Here is a 13,151-nt window from a genome sequence, read left to right on the forward strand (position 1 = left end):
TTCCTGTTGCCTTCAGTGGGCGTTGGATAAGAACCTATATGAATGCAATTATAATATATCTTCTGTAGACTCACTTGGGTTTTGTGCCAGAGTTAAACAGTACCAAAATCCCTAACCACCACAAAATGTACTAGAACCTACTTCTTTTCATTTTATATCCAGATATTAATCTTAAATAAAAGGTATACAATGATTATTAATATTTTATTGGCATTTTTTACCTTTTAACTATTTAACATACTTTTCCAACATTTTAAAAAAGAATACTAAACACTTGTCTATCATTTGTCAATGAAAAATTAAACTGGAGAAAATAGCTGATAAGAATACAAATATAAAACAGTAAAGAACATTTTCTCCACAAAAAGGTCTACTATAAAACCAACAAAACAAATCCATATCAACTGGCAGGGATCATAGACATCAAAACTACATATTAGTTTCAATATTTACTTGATAGGCCAAAACAGGTCTTGTAACATAAAAGGAATTCCATTCTGATTAATTGCAAATTATTTACTTTTCTCAGAAGTGCAAATGGTGAAATTCACCAAGCAGTCTATATACCATAGAAGGCCCCCAAAGCAGAGGCACTATGATTCATACAAGGGGGGTGACTGTGGAACAGACTCATGATGGACTCCACATCCCTTGTGCATAGCAGAACTAGACTTTGCAGCAGCTCCCAAGAATTAGTGCATAGGCAGGGAGTATTTTAAGGTAAACCACAGGAGGGGCAAATCTGTACTTTTAGCTCCATGAGTACATGGGAAGCAAACCCATGGGCATAGCTGGGAAAGAGGCGTTGCCCCCCGCCCTAACTGCTTGCCTCGGAGAGACATGGAATTTGCCCCCCTACACATGGTCCCGTGGCCTGACTGGAGCTGCCACCCCCCAGAAATATAGACGTCAAACTATGCCTATGAGCAAACCCCTGCATTGGGGGTGCACATTGGTTGTATCCTACATACCAACTCAGAGACAGCAAATGTGTCTGCATCCTCCCCTTGGGTGGGGTAGATTCCAGAAAATGCTGAATTTAATCCAAGTCAATAAGCTTGTGTTACTCTTAACAGATAAAGAGCTTAGTAACTTACATTAAGATTATAACTATGAATGATTATTATCACGAAGGGTTAGTTAAGAATCTAAATATTTAAAGGTATGGAAATGAGCAACAAAGAGAAGGTTGATAACCATTCCAACGTGCTTCATGCATTTTCTTAAATAAATGTACATGTGTGAAATATATTGCACATTACAAAGAAACATCCTCAGCGAAGCATCAGATCAGAAATTTCCTTATATCCATCCCACATCATATGTATTTTCAATATGAGCTAAAAACCCTGACAAATCCCCACCCACCATGTGGCCCACAAACCATTCTCCAGTTTACTAACCATCAGTTATTAGCCACCATATATCGATTCTCTGCCTGCCATATTTAAGTATGAACAGTCCTTTACATTGTATTTAACACTGTGTATTTTAGTGTATGTGATGAACACCCAGACTATCGTATCAGTTCACACAGAGATTTATATAAATAATATACAGACCAGAACATCAACCCTCTCCGATCACACAAATGATCACAAAGCAGCAGATCTGATTCTGCACACTTCAGTACACACACACACAATCTAGAAACAAAATCTATTTATTGTACGTCACAGTCTACTCTCTCTATATGAACCAAATATTTCACCTTTCCTATCAACCCTCTAACAGTGCGTCAGAGACTTCCTCCTCCTCCTCCAGATATAAACCATGGGCCTGATTCTCCACTGCTCTGCATCTTGTGTAGTTATTTATTATTACTCCTCCAGGCCCAGTGCATTGCACAGCTCATGAACTCCACAACATCACTAGCTTGCCCACCTTTCTAGATAAACAAATAATATAATAAAGACATGATGGGGTGCCAGAAGGGTTTAATGGGTTTAATTACAAAGCAGTGCAATTTGTTTGCTAAAATAAATAACGAAGTATAACAGCACTTTTTTCTTGGTGGATTAACACTGGTAGGAATCAAGGAACAAGCTTCTCATCAATTATATTAAACTGAGGACCAAGAGTATGAATTTTTTTCTCCAAGAATGTGAATTGTTTCAATATCTTAAGATGTCTTCTATCCTTTACTGAAGAAACAACTTCCGTAGACTCAGTCACTGTGACATGCCAATCTCTCCAGAGAATTAAGTGCTGAAAGAGAGGAGAGAAGTATGGAGCTTCAAGTCCTATTAATTCCAGCTCTCTGAGGAATCACACCAGCTGAGTTTTACAGTCTTGCGTGACTTGAAAGGAGGATATATGGATATAGATCCATATTGGGGCCTGAATATGGAACTATATTAAATGTCACTCTCATTAAAATCATATTTCCCTGCTCCTGCTCTTTGAATCAAATTTTCTTCCATCCCACGTAGAATGTTTTTCACCACTGGAAAGCACAAAACATGCCCAATAGATAAGTACATTGGCCAGCATTTTGGAGAGATGTCTTTGAGTCTTACCCATTTTTGTTTTCTTTGAAACATCAAGGGAGTTTTTAGAAGTTGTATTAAATTAAAACCATGTAACCATTGTGTTGGGCTTGACAAAGTAAAATGGACAAGTAATTATAGAACTATTATAGCACAAAAGCAGCAATGATACAGAATCAGTTGTTAAACAACACCCATTTCACCTGCAAGCATTCTCCCCTGAGTAATACTTTACACTGCTACCAAAACTTTCATCTCAAAGGACCTCAAAGCATTTTACAAACTTCACCTCTGAAATACAGCTGAACTACCTATGGGGTGATAGTCAGGTAACCAGCTGCCTCCACAGTTCTTCAGTGTACTGTAACAATGGGAAAATTTGAGCCAAAGACCCAGGGGTACACCCCTCTCTTTATGAAAAGTGCCATAGGATCTTTAGGACAATGCAAAGAGAACAGTCCTTTATCCAGTAGACCTTGTTCACATTAAGAGTGCATGGAGCTCAATTTATCTCCTTCAGAGAGTAAGAGGGGTCAATCCTGCCAGCACTTGAACCACTAGCTCCAATGATCTTACATGTTCCATAATGATACTTAGACCACAATGTTGGGATTCCCTCCGAGACATTTTCCACTCGGCTTATCCAGAAAACCTTGTCCAGTTCTGGGCGAACACTACATCCAGTTTTCTGGGATCAAAAAAAAAACCAACTCAGTTTGATTCCAGATTTCATTACTCAGGTTCCTTTATTTGGCATACAGCAGAGCTATGCTGAGTTGATCAGATTCAGAAATAGGGGGCAGGTATAGAGCATCGCACAAACCTCTTCCTTTATATACATTTACACATTCCATTCCATTTACTTATACATTGCATCAAATGTTTTTGGATTGGCTTGATTATTTTGCAGGAACCAGTCCCTATGCAGCATGCTTTATCCATGCTCAACCTACAGTTTACTTCATCTCTACATTACTAACTTATATTGTCCATTGTTAGTACATGGTTCCCTATGTGTTCTCCTTCTTATCTTAACTGGCTCAGACATTCTGTCTTTTTAGCCTACTTATCTATTTACTTATCTGATTTAGCAAAAAAGTTCTGTTTTCAGCCTAATGATCTGTTTACCTCACTAATTCTATCCTCTAAGAAATGACGCCTCCCTCCATGTGTTAATTACTCAGGTCAGGTCAGGCCTCAGCTCTATACAAATCCACCTTTACCTGGCAATAGACACATCAAGGATACACAAGATTCTTAACATTTAATATAGAATAAATATTACAAATTATTGTAAATTCCTATTGTTATTTTGCATGCGTTCAGTTATAAATTAGAAATATTGCTCAGTGTAACCGAATTCTAAACATTTCTTTCTAAGAAAGCTATATTTTTTTACATATGCTTTCATTTCACTGCTTATTGTGGAAGAAGCAGATAAAATGTCAATAAATAAATACATCTCTTCAAATTGTTTTGCAAATGAATACTGAATAGAATACTGCCACCTTTTGGTTATTATCTGGTCATAAAATCACGATTTCCTTAGAACAAATTGTTAGTAATCTTGTAAAAACATTTAGTTCATAAAACCATATTCTAAGCTTTTCATATGTAACATGCTAATAGTATGTTTATTGTACTATTAACTTATGTTTATACAAGTATGGATAGGTTTAGTCTCAACTGCATGGTATTACATTATTAACTCATTAATACGCAAGCTGCTTCACGAGGACTTTTGTCTCCAATAGAAAGGAAGCAGGATATAGTTTTGACATCTGTAATTGACTGGATAATTGCTTTAGGTACAGGACAGATTTTGGTATTGCTTATAGATATAAGTAATAATACTTCTACAATGCCTTCCATGGGAGGCACTCCCATGCATTCTACTAATTTTAATTCACTAATCTCAGAACACCCTTCTTAGGGAATATAATTAATACTACACAGTTGATGAGGTAATGAATTAATAGATCACTTCAGTATGTTTTAGAGTATATGTGACAGGACATAGACTTTTTGTTTCTAAAGGGGCGGGACCCTACACCCCTGCTACATCATGACCTCATGATATCCTGAAGGCAGGCTACTCTGAAGCAGGCAGGTCTGGTGGTTTTTACTACTTTTTTTTTTTTTTTTTTTTTGCATTTGCGGGGTGGGCTAATCTCCAGCACAGGTTCAGAGTCGGCACACAGAGATTCTCCCAGCTGTGAGATAATTAGGTTTCAGCTGAATTTAGTTATGCTCTGGACCTTAAAGAGGAGATTGATTCCAGCTTGTGGATGGGTTTTTTTGTTGTTTTTTTCTGATCAATAGTCAGGAACCTTTGGGAAGACATAACTATTCTATAGCTTGTATATTTGTTTTGTGTGTTGTGGTTTACTGACTATAAAGCTGCATGGAAGGACTTCTGCCATCTAAGTGTTACTTTGGTTAAACTAGAACTCATGAATCTACAAAAAACAAAACAAAACAAAAAAAAACTTCTTGTGAACTCAGCATCTGGCTAGCTAGACCCTCTCCCTTTCCCTGTCAGAGACTCTTTAAAAAAACAAACCCATTGTTGAATTTTTGGGGATGAGGGGAATGAAGGGAGCCGGAGTTCACATAATTTAAATGAAGGAAGGGCCTTGCAAAACTCTCTAAATTCTGATATTGCAGTTAAGTGAAATAAGTTTTGCATCAGGAAATATTTGTATCAAAGATCGCTTTTTAAAGAGGTGATAACAGAACTACCTGTTTAAAAAACAAAAACCCCAACACTTTTTGTTACTGCAAAGGCAGAACAGAGAATTCTCATGTCAAGTTCCCACATCAGCCTTATGTCCCAATCTTGTAAACAAACGGTGTGTGGAAGATCTATTAAATTGAACAAGAGTTCCAGGCAAGGGGAACTTGCTAGATTGGGCCCTTGGCTTTCACCTATATGTATGACAATTTGAAATGCGCAAACCTATGTTAGTGTGTATAACAACAAGCAGTTAATTTCATTTCAAAGAAGAACAAATTGAAAGACTGGGATACACATATTTACCACTAATGGAGTGATGCTCATGTTAATCTGAGTATCATTAAGGTTTCTGCAGTGTTTTGAATATTAGACCTTTGTTTAATGTGTTTTATAAGAGGCCACACTAATTCTCTTGAATGAAACTTTGCATAAATTCAGCATAAATTAGACAAACAATTTCAGACTGTTTAGACACTCTTCTCCATCTGTTCAATTCAAAACTACATTTTACTTTAAAAAATGGAACACAGAGCTCCGAATATGATCTAATTATTCATATCTTGGAAATAAAAGTTTAAACAGCTGATATATTTAACTTTGACAAATAGTTTTCACTGACCTCTACAAATTTGCCAGTAGAGTTAGAATGACAAATTACTCTCACAATGGGACTTATTTGACTCCTAGAATATTATTATAGCATCACCCTTCAGGAAACGCTAGTTCAGATTATGTCAGCACTTCTATTTTTCAGAGTTTTATAACTCAGCTGTAAAAAAAAATTCACTGCAGGCTAAAACTTGACATGTAACATCTCAGACCCCAGGTGACTTCAGTGATTTTATAAAACAGAAGCATGCTAGTTTAGAATGGTTTGATGCCTCTGTGTGACTCTCACAACTTCTATTTCATGAATACATCATTTTAAATGATTAGTTTCATGTTGTTTTTAACATTTTTAATATTAATTAATATTAATTAAATTTTTAAAATATTTTTAATTGGGGGAGAAAGAAAATGGGAGAGTGATTTTTGATGAAGAATGTATAAGGACTTTTAGCATGAGGATTTAGTTCTCTTTTGCAGGAACTGCAGTGATACCATAGACCATAATGCCAACGGTTGAGTTAATGCTCAGACCCAAATCCTCATTCTGGATCTGATCCAAAAGCTACTGAAGTCAATGGGAGTCTTTCCATTGACTTCAGTAGGCTTTGGATGAAGCTTCCTATGAGCAAATCTTGAATAAAGAGTTTTGCCTACAGTAATAAGAGAACCAGCCATTCTGCTATGACAGGGCTATCTGGGTTTGGAAGGACAAAATTGGTGTCTCATTGAAATTGGAGTTTTATTTTATTCAAGTGGATGAAAAAGTAAAGCGTCCCATCTCAGAGCATTGACCGTGTATTTAGCTGTGACACTTTGAGTACGTTTCCCAGATCTGAGGAAGAGCTCTGTGTAGCTCAAAAGCTTCTCTCTCTCACCATCAGAAGTGGGTGCAAAAAAAAAAAATATTACCTCACCCACCTTGTCTCTCTAATTGTGAGAAGGGACATTCAGTTTTCCATTTTCCTTTCTAACAGTCCCTTTATAAAGTGATTTATATTTATTAACAACTTGACCCTGACAATCTATGTGCTCCTCATTAAAACTATATATGATCTCCAGGCTACTTTTCCTTTTAATGATTTACTTCTACATTTGAGTAGACTGCTAGGTTTTTTGCGCTGGCTTTTTAGGGACTATTATGACAAAGCAGCATGGACCTGAGGATGGCAAGTGTAGGACTCTTCCTTGTTGTTTGGGAGGATATTCAGATCCTTGTACCTGCTGTTGAGAAGAGCATACCTCTAGTTCATATATCTGGGCTCTATTAGTCATAGCAAGATGAATGCAAGGCAGTTGTAATCAATCCTTGGAATAGCATGGGCTTAGTATATCAAGGGCCTTACAGGTCGGTACCACAAACATGAAGTTGCTGCAGCAGGGATGGGGGAGCCATTGCAGACTGCAGAACGCCAACTTAGAATGCACTAATTCAAGCTGGAGGTGCTGAATGCACAGTACTGTTGCCAAGTCATTGTCCACCAGGAACAGAGTGAGTCATCATGCAAATTAAAGCAACAACAACTCCATTCTTATATAACTTTTTGTCTGTAGATCTCAAATGATTTTCCTAAGGATAGTATCATTAGTCCCATTTTATGGATGTGGAAACTGAGGCAGAAAGTTGATGTAACTTGCTCAGAATAACACAGCAGGAATAGGTTTCAGAGTAACAGCCGTGTTAGTCTGTATTCGCAAAAAGAAAAGGAGTACTTGTGGCATCTTAGAGACTAACCAATTTGTAGCTCACGAAAGCTTATGCTCAAATAAATTGGTTAGTCTCTAAGGTGCCACAAGTACTCCTTTTCTTTTTACAGCAGGAATAGAAGCCAAGGTCTCCTGACTCCAATCTAGTGCCCTGGATTTAGTGACTTCTGTTTATTTGAGGGAACAGAGTCAAAACTGTCCAGGATTTTAACTACTGGAAGGCAGAGTTGAATGGTAGAGTTTGTCAGTTTCTTGAAGCATTTATCTCTTCTAGCTAGTATCACTTCACTTGTTTCAGAGTTCATTTTGAAGCAGCTGTTCTTTATCTTGACTGCATTTTGATACATGCACGGAGATACCTGGGAAACAGTTTATGCTGGAAGGAAATACATAGAGCTGTATGTTGTCAGTGTATTCCTGGAATCACAGGCAGCGTTGTCTCACAATATTGCCTAATGGTCATACACAAATGTGAAATAAGTCATACGAAGATGACTAAGAGGGAAGAGGTGAGGAGAATCTGAGTGAGAAACAATACGAGGGATAGGCAAAAGAGACCCAAAGAGGTAAGAAAGAAAAAGAAAAAGAGGGAGAATACAGATAAGAGAGGAGCAAGAAGTAAGGTAGGACTTGGAACTAACCAAGGTGAAGGCAGATAAGTAAAGGAGTCCCCTACAGGAAATAGGATCAAGTATTACACAAAACATGGGGGAAATAATGTGGGAGGGAGCGGGGGGGAAATTAGCAGTGGGCAGAGACAGTGACCCACTTGAAAGTTTGAAAATATGGTCAAGATGCATGTGAACAAAATGGGGGCTATGGACCTCGCAACCCAACATGCCCCAGGACCATTGCTGCAGCTTGGGAGTACAGCAGGAGATGCTATGCACCCCACTCCACTCCACTGTAACTCCATTAGAGCTCTGTCGTGCACAGAACTTTCGGGCTTAACCTAGTCATCCACATTCCTCATCCACAGAAATCTGAGTTTCAAATCCCAAAGTGGAAACTATTAGACAAGAATTAGTTGTAGGAAATGTGCATTATATCAGTATTTTCCTGTTTTAATAAAGGGATGTGGGAAGAAAGACGTGAATAGGTTCTACTTGCCCTTCAACATAACAAACAGGAACAATATTTTGTTGTGAGTTGGAGATGATAGTCCCTAATTTGATCGTGTGATGATAATCACAGGATGCTGCTTAATCACAAAAGGTTTAATTTTAACACTGTTAGCAGTAAGATAAATAATAAACAGATCATGTCAGTGGAATGCAATATTTAAAACAGAAAAACAATGGTCCCCCACTTCTTGAGAGGAATTGGAAGGAAAGCAACAAATAAAAAATAACCACCCAGGGCAAGATATATATTTGTTGGTTTTCTTCAGTTTGAAGATTTTTTTTTCTTATGACAGGTTCTAATTAAATGACAGAGTTGGTGGAGGAAACTAACAGGTGCTAAATATGCAGCAACTGAAAAACTGCACTCCAGAAGTGAGGCGGAACATGTGTAAATGCACTGTCTTTTTCTTTCTGGATATCTGGATTCAAATCTGGTCTGATGACACAAAGGACAATAAATTTGATCTTTAACAGGTGTGGTGCCTCACAATAGGGTAGGGTCCACTCATCAATCTACAAGTCCTACTGCCTAACAAAATTCCCTAGTCAGGTATTTACACTAAGAGTTCAAAATGGTTTCAGTGAGTCCGGTTTCTAAATGAATTTATCTGAAAAGCATGGTTGTGCAACCAACGTTTAAATCTGTTGCAAAAGAGGGTTTTTCCAACTAACATTTTCCACGACAGAGGAGCTGGCACCTAATGTCAGCCAGGCCTATGCCTCCTGATGTGCAGAAAGAATAGAAAATATGGCAGGCGACCAGCTTGGCTTAACAGTGAAGCCTTCAGGGAGCTTAAACTCAGAAAGGAAGCTTACAAGAAGTGGAAATTTGGACAGATGACTAGGGAGGAGTATAAAAATATTGCTAGAGCATGCAGGGGTATAATCAGGAAGGCCAATGCACAATTGGAGTTGCAGCTAGCAAAGGGTAACAAGAAGGGTTTCTACAGGTATGTTAGCAACAAGAAGGTGGTCAGGGACACTTACTGAAGGGGGGAGGCAACATAGTGACAGATGTGGAAAAAGCTGAAGTACTCAATGCTTTTTTTGCCTCGGTCTTCACAGGCAAGGTCAGCTCCCAGACTGCTGCGCTGGGCAACACAGTATGGGGAGAAGCTGAGCAGCCCTCAGTGGTGAAAGAACAGGTTAAGGACTATTTAGAAAAACTGGACATGTACAAGTCCACGGGTCCAGATCTAATGCATCCAAGGGTGCTGAGGGAGTTGGCTGATGTCATTGCAGAGCCATTGGCCATTATCTTTGAAAATTCGTGGCGATCAGGGGAGGTCCCGGATGATTGGAAAAAGGCAAATATAGTACCCATATTTTAAAAAGGGAAGAAAGAGAACCCGGGGAACTACAGACCAGTCAGCCTCACTTTACTCCCTGGCAAAATCATGGAGCAGATCCTCAAGGAATCCATTTTGAAGCACTTGGAGGAGAGGAAGGTGATCAGGAACAGTCAACACGGATTCACCAAGGGCAAGTCATGCCTGACCAACCTGATTGCCTTCTATGATGAAATAACTAGCTCTGTAGAAATGGGGAAAGCGGTGGACGTGTTATTCCTTGACTTTAGCAAAGCTTTTGATACGGTCTCCCACAGTATTCTTGCCAGCGAGTTAAAGAAGCATGGATAAGATGAACGGACTAAAAGGTGGATAGAAAGCTGGCTCGATTGTCAGGCTCAACGGGTAGTGATCAATGGCTTGATGTCTAGTTGGCAGCTGGTATCAAGTGGAGTGCCACAGGGGTCAGTCCTGGGGCCGGTTTTCTTCAACATCTTTATCAATGATCTGAATGATGGGATTAACTGCACCCTCAGTAAGTTTGCAGGTGAAACTAAACTCAGGGGAGAGGTAGATATGCTGGAGGGTAGGGATAGGGTCCAGAGTAACCTAGACAAATTGGACGATTGGGCCAAAAGAAATCTGATGAGGTTCAACAAGGACAAGTGCAGAGTCCTGCACTTAGGAAGGAAGAATCCCATGCACCGCTACAGGCTGGGGACCGACTGGCTAAGCAGCAGTTCTGCAGAAAAGGACCTGGGGATTACAGTGGATGAGAAGCTGGATATGAGTCAGCAGTGTGCCCTTGTTGCCAAGAAGGCCAACGGCATATTGGGCTGTATTAGTAGGAGCACTGCCAGTAGATCGGGGGACTTGATCGTTCCCCTCTATTCGGCACTGGTGAGGCCACACCTGGAGTACTGCGTCCAGTTTTGGTCCCCCCACTACAGAAGGGATGTGGACAAATTGGAGAGAGTCCAACAGAGGGCAACAAAAATGATTAGGGGGCTGGGGCACATGACTTACAAGGAGAGACTGAGGGAACTGGGTTATTTAATCTGAAGAAGAGAAGAGTAAGGGGGAATTTGATAGCAGTCTTCAACTACCTGAAGGGGGGTTCCAAAAAGGATGGAGCTAGGCTGTTCTCAGTGGTGGCAGATGACAGAACAAGAAGCAATGGTCTCAAGTTGCAGTGCGGGAGGTCTAGTTTGGATATTAGGAAACACTTTCATTAGGAGGGTGGTGAAGCACTGGAATGGGTTACCTATGGAGGTGGTGGAATCTCCATCCTGAGAGGTTTTTAAGGACCAGCTTGACAAAGCCCTGACTGGGATGATTTAGTTGGTGTTGGTCTTGCTTTGAGCAGGGGATTGGACTAGATGACCTCCTGAGGTCTCTTTCAACCCTAATATTCTATGATTCTCCTCAGAGCACAGGCCTCTTATAATATAATGTGCTTGGGAACTACTTAATTCACCACAGCTGGCCAAACCCTGATGCCCTGACAATTTCTGCACTTAGGGTATGCTGCTGTGATCTTTCCATGTTTAAGTCAAATTCAAATGGTTTTCAAACATGTTTTAAAGCCCAACGCAGAATGTTGTAAGATGCTGTTACCCTCTCTCTGCCAGCATGCCCACGCCCAGCCAGGTTCTTTACGTCTCTTCATATGGGCTAGTCCCCCAAGAAACATTAATCCACATCATAAAACCCACCATGCAGTTTCAGACAACGGGCAATTTCTTCACCAAAAGGCACCAGGAATGGTAAGAGCAAAAGTTATATGGGTCAGGACTGAAGTACTTTGGCAGAGCTGTGTCTGGATCCTTGTTTCGTGATATTATATTGAAATTTTAACAGCTGGTAGAATTATAGAATTCTTCTGTGAACACGACTTCAGTCTATTGTGTGCTTTTATACAAAGTGTCCTTGCTTAAAAAACTTTCTGGAAATGTCAAACTGTCTCAGGCATTAAAAGAAATTAAATTCAATAGCTAAATGTCCCATTCTGTATTCTTCTTCACAAATCAAATTATGAAAAATTTTAAAAAACCTACTGAGATCCAAAAATGGTATGGCCACGTGCAAAATTTAGGGTTCTCTTGTAGATATATACAGATTAGTTTTCACTGTTTATTAGTGTCTGAAAATTATACCCACAGGAGACAAAATATATATATATATATAAAAAAGAGAGAAAGAGAGAGAGCGCACGCAGAGCTTAGACCTTGTCCCCGTGGGTCCCGTGCTTCCAGGCAGTTTATGCTAGCCTCAGAGGCTCACTGCAACCCTCCACATAGCCCTTCTCTCTCTAGGGCCAGGGTTACAGTCTACTGCGCCCTTTTCATCATAAGCCAGCAAAGAAGTTGGTGAGAGAACTTCGACAGTCTCTGCTGTCCCTAGGGGCTTATTCCATAATAGTTTAGCCTCCTGTCCTGACAGGGGCCTATCTTCCCCTCCCAGGAGGTGTTTCTGTAGTGGGGACTTGGGGGGAATCTGGGCCCACCCTCTACTCTGGGTTCCGGCCCAGGGACCCTAATGGCAGCAGCTGTTGGCAGCCGACCTTTCACTGCCAGAGTTGCTACATTTCCCTGGGCCACTTCCCCACAGCAGTCCCACTTCTCTTTTCTTCATCCTTACCTTTGGGCTCCCCTACCAATGGTTTAAGGGTGTCTTCATTACTTGGCCCTTCAACCACACTTCCTCTCCTCTAGCTCCCTAGCTCTCCTCAGCCTGACTGGAGTGAGCCCTTTTATAGTATCAGAAAGGCCTTAATTAGAGTCAGGTGTTCACATTAACTTAATGGCCTCACCTGACTCTTTGCAGGTTAATTGGAGTCAGGTGTTCTCATTAGCCTGGAGCAGCCCCTGCTCTGGTCAGTCAGGGAACAGAAAACTGCTAATCCAGTGGCCAGTATATCTGCCTTCTACTACTGTGTTGTACTCGCTGCGGCTAGGGTCCGTGCTGGCGGACGTGATCCACCCAGACCAGACCTACACCGTCCCGGGCCGCACCATCTTCGACAACCTGTATCTGGTCCGGGACCTTTTGGAACTCGGGTGTAGGGACGGTCTGTCGTTCGCCCTCCTGTCCCTGGATCAGGAGAAGGCGTTCGACAGGGTGGATCACGGGTATCTCCTGGGCACTCTGCGAGCGTTTGGCTTGGGTCCCCAGTTTGTGGGTTTTCTCCGGGTGCCTT

At 40.5% G+C, this 13,151-nt stretch overlaps 1 long non-coding RNA gene across 1 annotated transcript; it reads right to left on the reverse strand.

The window, feature by feature from the left end:
- Window positions 1–297: 297 nt before the first annotated feature.
- Window positions 298–12,718, reverse strand: LOC122464408. The gene is made up of 3 exons (XR_006288394.1): window positions 12,593–12,718; window positions 3,066–3,177; window positions 298–2,208 (listed from the first exon to the last, which is right to left on the reverse strand). It is a non-coding gene; the product is annotated as an uncharacterized LOC122464408 (long non-coding RNA).
- Window positions 12,719–13,151: the final 433 nt, after the last annotated feature.

This window comes from Chelonia mydas, chromosome 2, assembly GCF_015237465.2.
Source record: "Chelonia mydas isolate rCheMyd1 chromosome 2, rCheMyd1.pri.v2, whole genome shotgun sequence".
NCBI classification, from domain to species: Eukaryota; Metazoa; Chordata; order Testudines; family Cheloniidae; genus Chelonia; species Chelonia mydas.